The 13476-nt window shown below is 43.6% G+C and overlaps 1 long non-coding RNA gene across 2 annotated transcripts; it reads left to right on the top strand.

Moving 5' to 3' along the window:
* Positions 1 to 10718: 10718 nt before the first annotated feature.
* LOC145426208 (uncharacterized) lies at positions 10719 to 13349 on the top strand. 2 transcript variants are annotated; one of them, XR_013906931.1, is made up of 3 exons: positions 10719 to 10840; positions 10914 to 11003; positions 11081 to 13349. It is a non-coding gene; the product is annotated as an uncharacterized LOC145426208 (long non-coding RNA). The 2 variants fall into 2 exon arrangements; XR_013906930.1 differs by having other exon boundaries at positions 10914 to 13349.
* The last annotated feature ends 127 nt before the right edge of the window (positions 13350 to 13476 follow it).

The following is a 13476-nucleotide window of genomic DNA, read 5'->3' as shown; positions in this document are numbered from 1 at the left end:
GTGTCAGCTGATTCCTGCAACCGTGCACTGAAGTTTTAGATAAACTAAGCTGAAACCATTAAATAACTAGCCAGCCTGTGCCAGGGATCTGTGTCAGCTGATCCCTGCAACCGTGCACTGAAGTTTTAGATAAACTAAGCTGAAACCATTAAATAACTAGCCAGCCTGTGCCAGCGATCTGTGTCAGCTGATCCCTGCAACCGTGCACTGAAGTTTTAGATAAAAGAAACCAAACCGAAACCATTAAATAACTAACCAGCCTGTGCCAGCGATCTGTGTCAGCTGATTCCTGCAACCGTGCACTGAAGTTTTAGATAAACTAAGTTGAAACCATTAAATAACTAACCAGCCTGTGCCAACGATCTGTGTCAGCTGATCCCTGCAACCGTGCACTGAAGTTTTAGATAAACTAAGCTGAATCCATTAAATAACTAACCAGCCTGTGCCAGCGATCTGTTTCAGCTGATTCCTGCAACCGTGCACTGAAGTTTTTTATGATAAACTAAGTTGAAACCATTAAATAACTAACCAGCCTGTGCCAGCGATCTGTGTCAGCTGATCCCTGCAACCGTGCACTGAAGTTTTAGATCAAATAAACTAAGCTGAAACCATTAAATAACTAACCAGCGATCTGTGTCAGCTAATCACTGCGACCGTGCACTGAAGTTTTAGATCAAATAAACTAAGTTGAAACCATTAAATAACTAACCAGCCTGTGCCAGCGATCTGTTTCAGCTGATCCCTGCGAACGTGGACTGAAGTCTTAGATCAAAATAAACTAAGCTGAAACCACAAAATAACTAACCAGCCTGTGCCAGCGATCTGTGTCAGCTGATTCCTGCAACCGTGCACTGAAGTTTTAGATAAACTAAGCTGAAACCATTAAATAACTAGCCAGCCTGTGCCAGGGATCTGTGTCAGCTGATCCCTGCAACCGTGCACTGAAGTTTTAGATAAACTAAGCTGAAACCATTAAATAACTAACCAGCCTGTGCCAGCGATCTGTGTCAGCTGATCCCTGCAACCGTGCACTGAAGTTTTAGATAAAATAAACCAAACCGAAACCATTAAATAACTAACCAGCCTGTGCCAGCGATCTGTGTCAGCTGATTCCTGCAACCGTGCACTGAAGTTTTAGATAAACTTGGCTGAAACCATTAAATAACTAACCAGCCTGTACCAGCGATCTGTGTCAGCTGATCCCTGCAACCGTGCACTGAAGTTTTAGATAAACTAAGCTGAAACCATTAAATAACTAGCCAGCCTGTGCCAGCGATCTGTGTCAGCTGATCCCTGCAACCGTGCACTGAAGTTTTAGATAAAAGAAACCAAACCGAAACCATTAAATAACTAACCAGCCTGTGCCAGCGATCTGTGTCAGCTGATTCCTGCAACCGTGCACTGAAGTTTTAGATAAACTAAGTTGAAACCATTAAATAACTAACCAGCCTGTGCCAACGATCTGTGTCAGCTGATCCCTGCAACCGTGCACTGAAGTTTTTTATGATAAACTAAGTTGAAACCATTTAAATAACTAACCAGCCTGTGCCAGCGATCTGTGTCAGCTGATCCCTGCAACCGTGCACTTACGTCTTAGATCAAATAAACTAAGCTGAAACCATTAAATAACTAACCAGCCTGTGCCAGCGATCTGTGTCAGCTGATCCCTGCAACCGTGCACTGAAGTTTTAGATCAAATAAACTAAGCTGAAACCATTAAATAACTAACCAGCGATCTGTGTCAGCTAATCACTGCGACCGTGCACTGAAGTTTTAGATCAAATAAACTAAGTTGAAACCATTAAATAACTAACCAGCCTGTGCCAGCGATCTGTTTCAGCTGATCCCTGCGAACGTGGACTGAAGTCTTAGATCAAAATAAACTAAGCTGAAACCACAAAATAACTAACCAGCCTGTGCCAGCGATCTGTGTCAGCTGATCCCTGCAACCGTGCACTGAAGTTTTAGATAAAATAAACTAAGCTGAAACCATTAAATAACTAACCAGCCTGTACCAGCGATCTGTTTCAGCTGATCCCTGCAACCGTGCACTGAAGTTTTAGATAAAATAAACCAAACCGAAACCATTAAATAACTAACCAGCCTGTACCAGCGATCTGTTTCAGCTGATCCCTGCAATCATGCACTGAAGTTTTAGATCAAATAAACTAAGTTAAAACCATTAAATAACTAACCAGCCTGTGCCAGGGATCTGTGTCAGCTGATCCCTGCAACCGTGCACTGAAGTTTTAGATAAACTAAGCTGAAACCATTAAATAACTAACCAGCCTGTGCCAGCGATCTGTGTCAGCTGATCCCTGCGAACGTGGACTGAAGTTTTAGAGAAAATAAACTAAGTTGAAACCATTAAATAACTAACCAGCCTGTGCCAGCGATCTGTGTCAGCGGATCCCTGCGACCGTGCACTGAAGTCTTAGATCAAAATAAACTAAGCTGAAACCACGAAATAACTAACCAGCCTGTGTCAGCGATCTGTGTCAGCTGATCCCTGCAACCGTGCACTGAAGTCTTAGATCAAATAAACTAAGCTGAAACCATTAAATAACTAACCAGCCTGTGCCAGCGATCTGTGTCAGCTGATCCCTGCGACCGTGCACTGAAGTCTTAGATCAAAATAAACTAAGCTGAAACCACGAAATAACTAACCAGCCTGTGTCAGCGATCTGTGTCAGCTGATCCCTGCAACCGTGCACTGAAGTTTTAGATAAACTAAGCTGAAACCATTAAATAACTAACCAGCCTGTGCCAGCGATCTGTGTCAGCTGATCCCTGCAACCGTGCACTGAAGTTTTAGATAAAATAAACCAAACCGAAACCATTAAATAACTAACCAGCCTGTGCCAGCGATCTGTGTCAGCTGATTCCTGCAACCGTGCACTGAAGTTTTAGATAAACTAAGCTGAAACCATTAAATAACTAGCCAGCCTGTGCCAGGGATCTGTGTCAGCTGATCCCTGCAACCGTGCACTGAAGTTTTAGATAAACTAAGCTGAAACCATTAAATAACTAGCCAGCCTGTGCCAGCGATCTGTGTCAGCTGATCCCTGCAACCGTGCACTGAAGTTTTAGATAAAAGAAACCAAACCGAAACCATTAAATAACTAACCAGCCTGTGCCAGCGATCTGTGTCAGCTGATTCCTGCAACCGTGCACTGAAGTTTTAGATAAACTAAGTTGAAACCATTAAATAACTAACCAGCCTGTGCCAACGATCTGTGTCAGCTGATCCCTGCAACCGTGCACTGAAGTTTTAGATAAACTAAGCTGAATCCATTAAATAACTAACCAGCCTGTGCCAGCGATCTGTTTCAGCTGATTCCTGCAACCGTGCACTGAAGTTTTTTATGATAAACTAAGTTGAAACCATTAAATAACTAACCAGCCTGTGCCAGCGATCTGTGTCAGCTGATCCCTGCAACCGTGCACTGAAGTTTTAGATCAAATAAACTAAGCTGAAACCATTAAATAACTAACCAGCGATCTGTGTCAGCTAATCACTGCGACCGTGCACTGAAGTTTTAGATCAAATAAACTAAGTTGAAACCATTAAATAACTAACCAGCCTGTGCCAGCGATCTGTTTCAGCTGATCCCTGCGAACGTGGACTGAAGTCTTAGATCAAAATAAACTAAGCTGAAACCACAAAATAACTAACCAGCCTGTGCCAGCGATCTGTGTCAGCTGATTCCTGCAACCGTGCACTGAAGTTTTAGATAAACTAAGCTGAAACCATTAAATAACTAGCCAGCCTGTGCCAGGGATCTGTGTCAGCTGATCCCTGCAACCGTGCACTGAAGTTTTAGATAAACTAAGCTGAAACCATTAAATAACTAACCAGCCTGTGCCAGCGATCTGTGTCAGCTGATCCCTGCAACCGTGCACTGAAGTTTTAGATAAAATAAACCAAACCGAAACCATTAAATAACTAACCAGCCTGTGCCAGCGATCTGTGTCAGCTGATTCCTGCAACCGTGCACTGAAGTTTTAGATAAACTTGGCTGAAACCATTAAATAACTAACCAGCCTGTACCAGCGATCTGTGTCAGCTGATCCCTGCAACCGTGCACTGAAGTTTTAGATAAACTAAGCTGAAACCATTAAATAACTAGCCAGCCTGTGCCAGCGATCTGTGTCAGCTGATCCCTGCAACCGTGCACTGAAGTTTTAGATAAAAGAAACCAAACCGAAACCATTAAATAACTAACCAGCCTGTGCCAGCGATCTGTGTCAGCTGATTCCTGCAACCGTGCACTGAAGTTTTAGATAAACTAAGTTGAAACCATTAAATAACTAACCAGCCTGTGCCAACGATCTGTGTCAGCTGATCCCTGCAACCGTGCACTGAAGTTTTTTATGATAAACTAAGTTGAAACCATTTAAATAACTAACCAGCCTGTGCCAGCGATCTGTGTCAGCTGATCCCTGCAACCGTGCACTTACGTCTTAGATCAAATAAACTAAGCTGAAACCATTAAATAACTAACCAGCCTGTGCCAGCGATCTGTGTCAGCTGATCCCTGCAACCGTGCACTGAAGTTTTAGATCAAATAAACTAAGCTGAAACCATTAAATAACTAACCAGCGATCTGTGTCAGCTAATCACTGCGACCGTGCACTGAAGTTTTAGATCAAATAAACTAAGTTGAAACCATTAAATAACTAACCAGCCTGTGCCAGCGATCTGTTTCAGCTGATCCCTGCGAACGTGGACTGAAGTCTTAGATCAAAATAAACTAAGCTGAAACCACAAAATAACTAACCAGCCTGTGCCAGCGATCTGTGTCAGCTGATCCCTGCAACCGTGCACTGAAGTTTTAGATAAAATAAACTAAGCTGAAACCATTAAATAACTAACCAGCCTGTACCAGCGATCTGTTTCAGCTGATCCCTGCAACCGTGCACTGAAGTTTTAGATAAAATAAACCAAACCGAAACCATTAAATAACTAACCAGCCTGTACCAGCGATCTGTTTCAGCTGATCCCTGCAATCATGCACTGAAGTTTTAGATCAAATAAACTAAGTTAAAACCATTAAATAACTAACCAGCCTGTGCCAGGGATCTGTGTCAGCTGATCCCTGCAACCGTGCACTGAAGTTTTAGATAAACTAAGCTGAAACCATTAAATAACTAACCAGCCTGTGCCAGCGATCTGTGTCAGCTGATCCCTGCGAACGTGGACTGAAGTTTTAGAGAAAATAAACTAAGTTGAAACCATTAAATAACTAACCAGCCTGTGCCAGCGATCTGTGTCAGCGGATCCCTGCGACCGTGCACTGAAGTCTTAGATCAAAATAAACTAAGCTGAAACCACGAAATAACTAACCAGCCTGTGTCAGCGATCTGTGTCAGCTGATCCCTGCAACCGTGCACTGAAGTCTTAGATCAAATAAACTAAGCTGAAACCATTAAATAACTAACCAGCCTGTGCCAGCGATCTGTGTCAGCTGATCCCTGCGACCGTGCACTGAAGTCTTAGATCAAAATAAACTAAGCTGAAACCACGAAATAACTAACCAGCCTGTGTCAGCGATCTGTGTCAGCTGATCCCTGCAACCGTGCACTGAAGTCTTAGATCAAATAAACTAAGCTGAAACCATTAAATAACTAACCAGCCTGTGCCAGCGATCTGTGTCAGCTGATCCCTGCAACCGTGCACTGAAGTCTTAGATCAAATAAACTAAGCTGAAACCACTAAATAACTAACCAGCGATCTGTGTCAGCTGATCCCTGCAACCGTGCACTGAAGTTTTAGATAAACTTGGCTGAAACCATTAAATAACTAACCAGCCTGTACCAGCGATCTGTGTCAGCTGATCCCTGCAACCGTGCACTGAAGTTTTAGATAAACTAAGCTGAAACCATTAAATAACTAACCAGCCTGTGCCAGCGATCTGTGTCAGCTGATCCCTGCAACCGTGCACTGAAGTTTTAGATAAAATAAACCAAACCGAAACCATTAAATAACTAACCAGCCTGTGCCAGCGATCTGTGTCAGAGGATCCCTGCAACCGTGCACTGAAGTTTTAGATCAAATAAACTAAGTTGAAACCATTAAATAACTAACCAGCCTGTGCCAGCGATCTGTGTCAGCTGATCCCTGCAACCGTGCACTGAAGTTTTAGATAAAATAAACTAAGCTGAAACCATTAAATAACTAACCAGCCTGTGCCAGGGATCTGTGTCAGCTGATCCCTGCAACCGTGCACTGAAGTTTTAGATCAAATAAACTAAGCTGAAACCATTAAATAACTAACCAGCCTGTGCCAGCGATCTGTGTCAGCGGATCCCTGCGACCGTGCACTGAAGTTTTAGATAAAATAAACTAAGTTGAAAACATTAAATAACTAACCAGCCTGTGCAAGGGATCTGTGTCAGCTGATCCCTGCAACCGTGCACTGAAGTTTTAGATAAACTTGGCTGAAACCATTAAATAACTAACCAGCCTGTACCAGCGATCTGTTTCAGCTGATCCCTGCAATCATGCACTGAAGTTTTAGATCAAATAAACTAAGTTAAAACCATTAAATAACTAACCAGCCTGTGCCAGGGATCTGTGTCAGCTGATCCCTGCAACCGTGCACTGAAGTTTTAGATAAACTAAGCTGAAACCATTAAATAACTAACCAGCCTGTGCCAGCGATCTGTGTCAGCTGATCCCTGCGAACGTGGACTGAAGTTTTAGAGAAAATAAACTAAGTTGAAACCATTAAATAACTAACCAGCCTGTGCCAGCGATCTGTGTCAGCGGATCCCTGCGACCGTGCACTGAAGTCTTAGATCAAAATAAACTAAGCTGAAACCACGAAATAACTAACCAGCCTGTGTCAGCGATCTGTGTCAGCTGATCCCTGCAACCGTGCACTGAAGTCTTAGATCAAATAAACTAAGCTGAAACCATTAAATAACTAACCAGCCTGTGCCAGCGATCTGTGTCAGCTGATCCCTGCAACCGTGCACTGAAGTCTTAGATCAAATAAACTAAGCTGAAACCACTAAATAACTAACCAGCGATCTGTGTCAGCTGATCCCTGCAACCGTGCACTGAAGTTTTAGATAAACTTGGCTGAAACCATTAAATAACTAACCAGCCTGTACCAGCGATCTGTGTCAGCTGATCCCTGCAACCGTGCACTGAAGTTTTAGATAAACTAAGCTGAAACCATTAAATAACTAACCAGCCTGTGCCAGCGATCTGTGTCAGCTGATCCCTGCAACCGTGCACTGAAGTTTTAGATAAAATAAACCAAACCGAAACCATTAAATAACTAACCAGCCTGTGCCAGCGATCTGTGTCAGAGGATCCCTGCAACCGTGCACTGAAGTTTTAGATCAAATAAACTAAGCTGAAACCATTAAATAACTAACCAGCCTGTGCCAGGGATCTGTGTCAGCTGATCCCTGCAACCGTGCACTGAAGTTTTAGATCAAATAAACTAAGCTGAAACCATTAAATAACTAACCAGCCTGTGCCAGCGATCTGTGTCAGCGGATCCCTGCGACCGTGCACTGAAGTTTTAGATAAAATAAACTAAGTTGAAAACATTAAATAACTAACCAGCCTGTGCAAGGGATCTGTGTCAGCTGATCCCTGCAACCGTGCACTGAAGTTTTAGATAAACTAAGCTGAAACCATTAAATAACTAACCAGCCTGTGCCAGCGATCTGTGTCAGCTGATCCCTGCGAACGTGGACTGAAGTTTTAGAGAAAATAAACTAAGTTGAAACCATTAAATAACTAACCAGCCTGTGCCAGGGATCTGTGTCAGCTGATCCCTGCAACCGTGCACTGAAGTCTTAGATCAAATAAACTAAGCTGAAACCATTAAATAACTAACCAGCCTGTGCCAGCGATCTGTGTCAGCTGATCCCTGCAACCGTGCACTGAAGTTTTAGATAAAATAAACTAAGCTGAAACCATTAAATAACTAACCAGCCTGTGCCAGCGATCTGTGTCAGCTGATCCCTGCGAACGTGCACTGAAGTCTTAGATCAAATAAACTAAGCTGAAACCACTAAATAACTAACCAGCGATCTGTGTCAGCAGATCCCTGCAACCGTGCACTGAAGTTTTAGATAAACGTGGCTGAAACCATTAAATAACTAACCAGCCTGTACCAGCGATCTGTGTCAGCTGATCCCTGCAACCGTGCACTGAAGTTTTAGATAAACTAAGCTGAAACCATTAAATAACTAACCAGCCTGTGCCAGCGATCTGTGTCAGCGGATCCCTGCAACCGTGCACTGAAGTTTTAGATAAACTAAGCTGAAACCATTAAATAACTAACCAGCCTGTGCCAGCGATCTGTGTCAGAGGATCCCTGCAACCGTGCACTGAAGTTTTAGATCAAATAAACTAAGTTGAAACCATTAAATAACTAACCAGCCTGTGCCAGCGATCTGTGTCAGCTGATCCCTGCAACCGTGCACTGAAGTTTTAGATAAAATAAACTAAGCTGAAACCATTAAATAACTAACCAGCCTGTGCCAGGGATCTGTGTCAGCTGATCCCTGCAACCGTGCACTGAAGTTTTAGATCAAATAAACTAAGCTGAAACCATTAAATAACTAACCAGCCTGTGCCAGCGATCTGTGTCAGCGGATCCCTGCGACCGTGCACTGAAGTTTTAGATAAAATAAACTAAGTTGAAAACATTAAATAACTAACCAGCCTGTGCAAGGGATCTGTGTCAGCTGATCCCTGCAACCGTGCACTGAAGTTTGAGATAAACTTGGCTGAAACCATTAAATAACTAACCAGCCTGTACCAGCGATCTGTGTCAGCTGATCCCTGCAACCGTGCACTTACGTCTTAGATCAAATAAACTAAGCTGAAACCATTAAATAACTAACCAGCCTGTGCCAGCGATCTGTGTCAGCTGATCCCTGCAACCGTGCACTGAAGTTTTAGATCAAATAAACTAAGCTGAAACCATTAAATAACCAACCAGCCTGTGCCAGAGATCTGTGTCAGCTGATCCCTGCGAACGTGGACTGAAGTTTTAGATCAAATAAACAAAGCTGAAACCATTAAATAACTAACCAGCGATCTGTGTCAGCTGATCACTGCGACCGTGCACTGAAGTTTTAGATAAACTAAGTTGAAACCATTAAATAACTAACCAGCCTGTGCCAGTGATCTGTGTCAGCTGATCCCTGCAACCGTGCACTGAAGTTTTAGATAAAATTAACTAAGTTGAAACCATTAAATAACTAACCAGCGATCTGTGTCAGGAATCTGTGTTAGCTGATCCCTGCAACCGTGCACTGAAGTTTTAGAGAAACTAAGCTGAAACCATTAAATAATTAACCAGCCTGTGCCAGCGATCTGTGTCAGCTGATCCCTGCGAACGTGGACTGAAGTTTTAGAGAAAATAAACTAAGTTGAAACCATTAAATAACTAACCAGCCTGTGCCAGGGATTTGTTTCAGCTGATCTTTGCGAACGTGCACTGAAGTATTAGATCAAAATAAACTAAGCTGAAACCACGAAATAACTAACCAGCCTGTGTCAGCGATCTGTGTCAGCTGATCCCTGCAACCGTGCACTTACGTCTTAGATCAAATAAACTAAGCTGAAACCATTAAATAACTAACCAGCCTGTGCCAGCGATCTGTGTCAGCTGATCCCTGCAACCGTGCACTGACGTTTTAGATAAAATAAACCAAACCGAAACCATTAAATAACTAACCAGCCTGTGCCAGCGATCTGTGTCAGAGGATCCCTGCAACCGTGCACTGAAGTTTTAGATCAAATAAACTAAGTTGAAACCATTAAATAACTAACCAGCCTGTGCCAGCGATCTGTGTCAGAGGATCCCTGCAACCGTGCACTGAAGTTTTAGATCAAAATAAACTAAGTTGAAACCATTAAATAACTAACCAGCCTGTGCCAGCGATCTGTGTCAGAGGATCCCTGCAACCGTGCACTGAAGTTTTAGATCAAAATAAACTAAGTTGAAACCATTAAATAACTAACCAGCCTGTGCCAGCGATCTGTGTCAGCTGATCCCTGCAACCGTGCACTGAAGTTTTAGATCAAATAAACTAAGTTGAAACCATTAAATAACTAACCAGCCTGTGCCAGCGATCTGTGTCAGCTGATCCCTGCAACCGTGCACTGAAGTTTTAGATAAACTAAGCTGAAACCATTAAATAACTAACCAGCCTGTGCCAGCGATCTGTTTCAGCTGATCCCTGCGACCATGCACTGAAGTTTTAGATCAAAAAAACTAAGTTGAAACCATTAAATAACTGACCAGCCTGTGCCAGCGATCTGTTTCAGCTGGTCCCTGCGAACGTGGACTGAAGTCTTAGATCAAAATAAACTAAGCTGAAACCACAAAATAACTAACCAGCCTGTGCCAGCGATCTGTGTTAGCTGATCCCTGCAACCGTGCACTGAAGTTTTAGATCAAATAAACTAAGCTGAAACCATTAAATAACCAACCAGGCTGTGCCAGGGATCTGTGTCAGCTGATCCCTGCGAACGTGGACTGAAGTTTTAGATCTAATAAACTAAGCTGAAACCATTAAATAACTAACCAGCCTGTGCCAGCGATCTGTGTCAGCGGATCCCTGCGACCGTGCACTGAAGTTTTAGATAAAATAAACTAATGTGACAGGTGAGACCTGGAGATTTGGGACCGCCCCTGGTGGGCGGAGCTGGCCTTCGCTCCTTTCATAAGCGCAGGTGTGGACAATTGGGTATTCCTTTGCAAACCTGAAGCTGCGAGTGCTTGGTCCGAGTTGGGCAAGTTGGTGTTTCTTAATTATGAAAGTCTGATACGCGTCCTTCCCCTAAACTTCTGTTAGAACGGTAGGTTACACAAAAATGTACCACTTGAGCTCTGGCTGTTGGCAGAGGTTTACAGTTATTTGCACCCTTGTAGGTGGGAAACATTGCTCCCGTGAGAACGGTATAGTGGACTTCATCGCCACTGACCCACATTTATTAGGGTGTGACACGAACTTGTGGACAGGTAACAAAACCAATTCAGTGGAGGAATATTCCTGTGTTTTATTGTCCAGCTAGTGATCTCCTGTCTTTTATTCACAGAGTACCGAGCTGCTGCTTTGCCAGGTGGATTTCTGGCTGCGGGCAAAGGACCCGACACATCAGTGTGTTTTAATTTGTTTTAAACTGGTGTACGCCGACAGACTGACTGCTGCGGCTGTCGATGGTTTTGGTTTTTGGTTTTACTTTTTCTGTATCAGTAGGCACCACAGATACTGATCCTTTTAGTATTTTAACCCCTTTATTTATATATATATATATTGTCGCAGACGGTGAAGGCGCTGCAGGGAAAACAAATCCTTTTTTTGTCTCCCCGCTTTTGCATGCACAGCGGTGGGCCCGAGTGAAGACGGCACTGAAGATTTGACTTTTTTTCTATAGTGTTTTACCCATTTGGGGTCATGTGTGAGTTGCCGTCCATGTTTAACCTGTGTGCTATGTTGATTTGTTTTTAAACGGTTCCCCGCAGCGCTTGTCCCGTCTCACGGGCAATCGCACAGTTTTATCGTCTCTAATAAGGTAACGTTTTTAATTGGTTTGAGGTGCCGCTGTTACACTGTTTCTTTTATTTTGTATTAAAAAAATTAAACTCTTTTAAACTGACTGTGCGCCTACGGCTCTGTCCTATTTTAAATAGGTACCTACCACGGGTCACAAACTGGCGTTGTCGGACAGGACGAGCCTCTAGGTGTGCACAGCGATTAGTCAGTTGGTTTGTGTAAAATTTGTATTTTTATGGGTGTGTGTTTTAAACTGTTTTATATTTGTATTTATTTTTTTTAGGCAAAGCAGCAGCTGGTAAATCCTGGTGGTAACAAAGTGTAATCTGCATTTAAACACAGTAGGCACTTACTGTTGAGGGTTTTTATTTTTTATTATGGAGTCCCAATCAGGCATTTCTAGCCCCTGTAGACCTCATGACTCTACCCCTATGGAGGGCTCTCTCCAAGAGAGGCTGGTTTATATCCCTAGAGAGAGGTCGTGCCCCCTGTTTAGTGGAACTGGGGAAATTAGTGTCCAAAGTTGGGTGGAGGAAATAAAATCTGTGATGCGCACTCGTAGACTTGCCCCTGTTGATAGAGCCCATTATATCTATGATCATTTGACTGGTGATGCTCGTGAGGAAATAAAATATAGGTCCCAGCAAGTAAGAGAAGATCCAGACCGCATTTTTGAGATTCTCCTTAGCCAGTATGGTTGCCCCATGTCCTTTATTGCTGTTAAGGAAGCTTTTTATGCAAGAAGGCAGCAAGAAGGAGAGTCACTGAGGGAATTCTCACATGCATTGTTTTCTCTCATGGACAAAATGATCCAAAGTTGTCCAGAGAGGCGAATTCCTGAGGCTGCTAGACTGCTTTCTGATCAGTTTGTAGAGGGTGTCCGGGATGGAAATTTGAGCCGCGAGCTTAAAAGGATTGTTCGCGAACATCCAGATTATGACCTCCATACTTTAAGAGATGAAGGCCTCAGGTGGGAGCGGGAAGGCAGAGTAGGAGTAGAACCCGGCCGGTTCAGGACTTATTCTGTCCCAGCAGTCTACAGCATTCAGCATACAGGACAAACAAAGGGGCCAAGGGATACTATTGGGTCAGAATTAGCAGAGGTTAAGGAAATGTTAAAACGGCAGCAGGCCCAGATTGATCAGCTTACACATGAGTTGAGAGTTGCCCATACATCAAGTAAGTCTAGGTTCACGCAGAGAGGAAGGCAGGTTATTTGCAGATGGTGTCAGAAGCCTGGCCATTTTGCTAAAGACTGTGATAATAAGAGGGTAGTAGCCTTTGAATCTACAGCCCCTAGCAGGAGCTCATCTGGGCAGGGTACGTTTTCCATGCAGGCGGAAAACTAGCACCCTCTGTTATGCTGAGCCACATATCAGATGGGGACATAACTGGCTCCAACAGTTGTAATGCTCAAATGTCTGGTCCCCCACCCAAGTTGGTAGGCTCCTGTCCAAAGGTTACCATTAATATGGGAGGGGTAGATGTCTCCTGTTTATTAGACACTGGATCCATGGTCACTACCATCACGGAGAGTTTTTTTGCCAAACATTTTAAGAACTGGGGTCCAGAGAAACTGAAAGCATGCCATTGGCTGCGGCTACGGGCAGCTAATGGGCTAGATATTCCCTATGTTGGCTACCTGGAGCTTGATTGCCAAGTGTTAGGGAGGCAAATACCGAAACGTGGTGTGTTAGTTGTTAGAGATCCTTTGGAGCCCAGCCCCAACTCAGAAATATGTGGAGTACTCGGCATGAATGTGATCCGTGAGTGTTATAGGGAGCTGTTTTTGGAACATGGCTCTGCTCTTTTTGACCTTCCTTTAGTGCAGGAGGATCCTTGGCAGCAGGCTTTGCAGCGTTGCCATACAGCGCAGCTACAGCCTGAAGCACAAGTTAGTGGCCCAGTGAGAGTTAAGGGTAGGAGAAAAATTTGCAT

Source organism: Astatotilapia calliptera, chromosome 3, assembly GCF_964374335.1.
Source record: "Astatotilapia calliptera chromosome 3, fAstCal68.1, whole genome shotgun sequence".
Classification (NCBI taxonomy): Eukaryota; Metazoa; Chordata; class Actinopteri; order Cichliformes; family Cichlidae; genus Astatotilapia; species Astatotilapia calliptera.
Note: the sequence above shows the minus strand (reverse complement) of the source record. Positions and strands in the feature narration are given on the sequence as shown.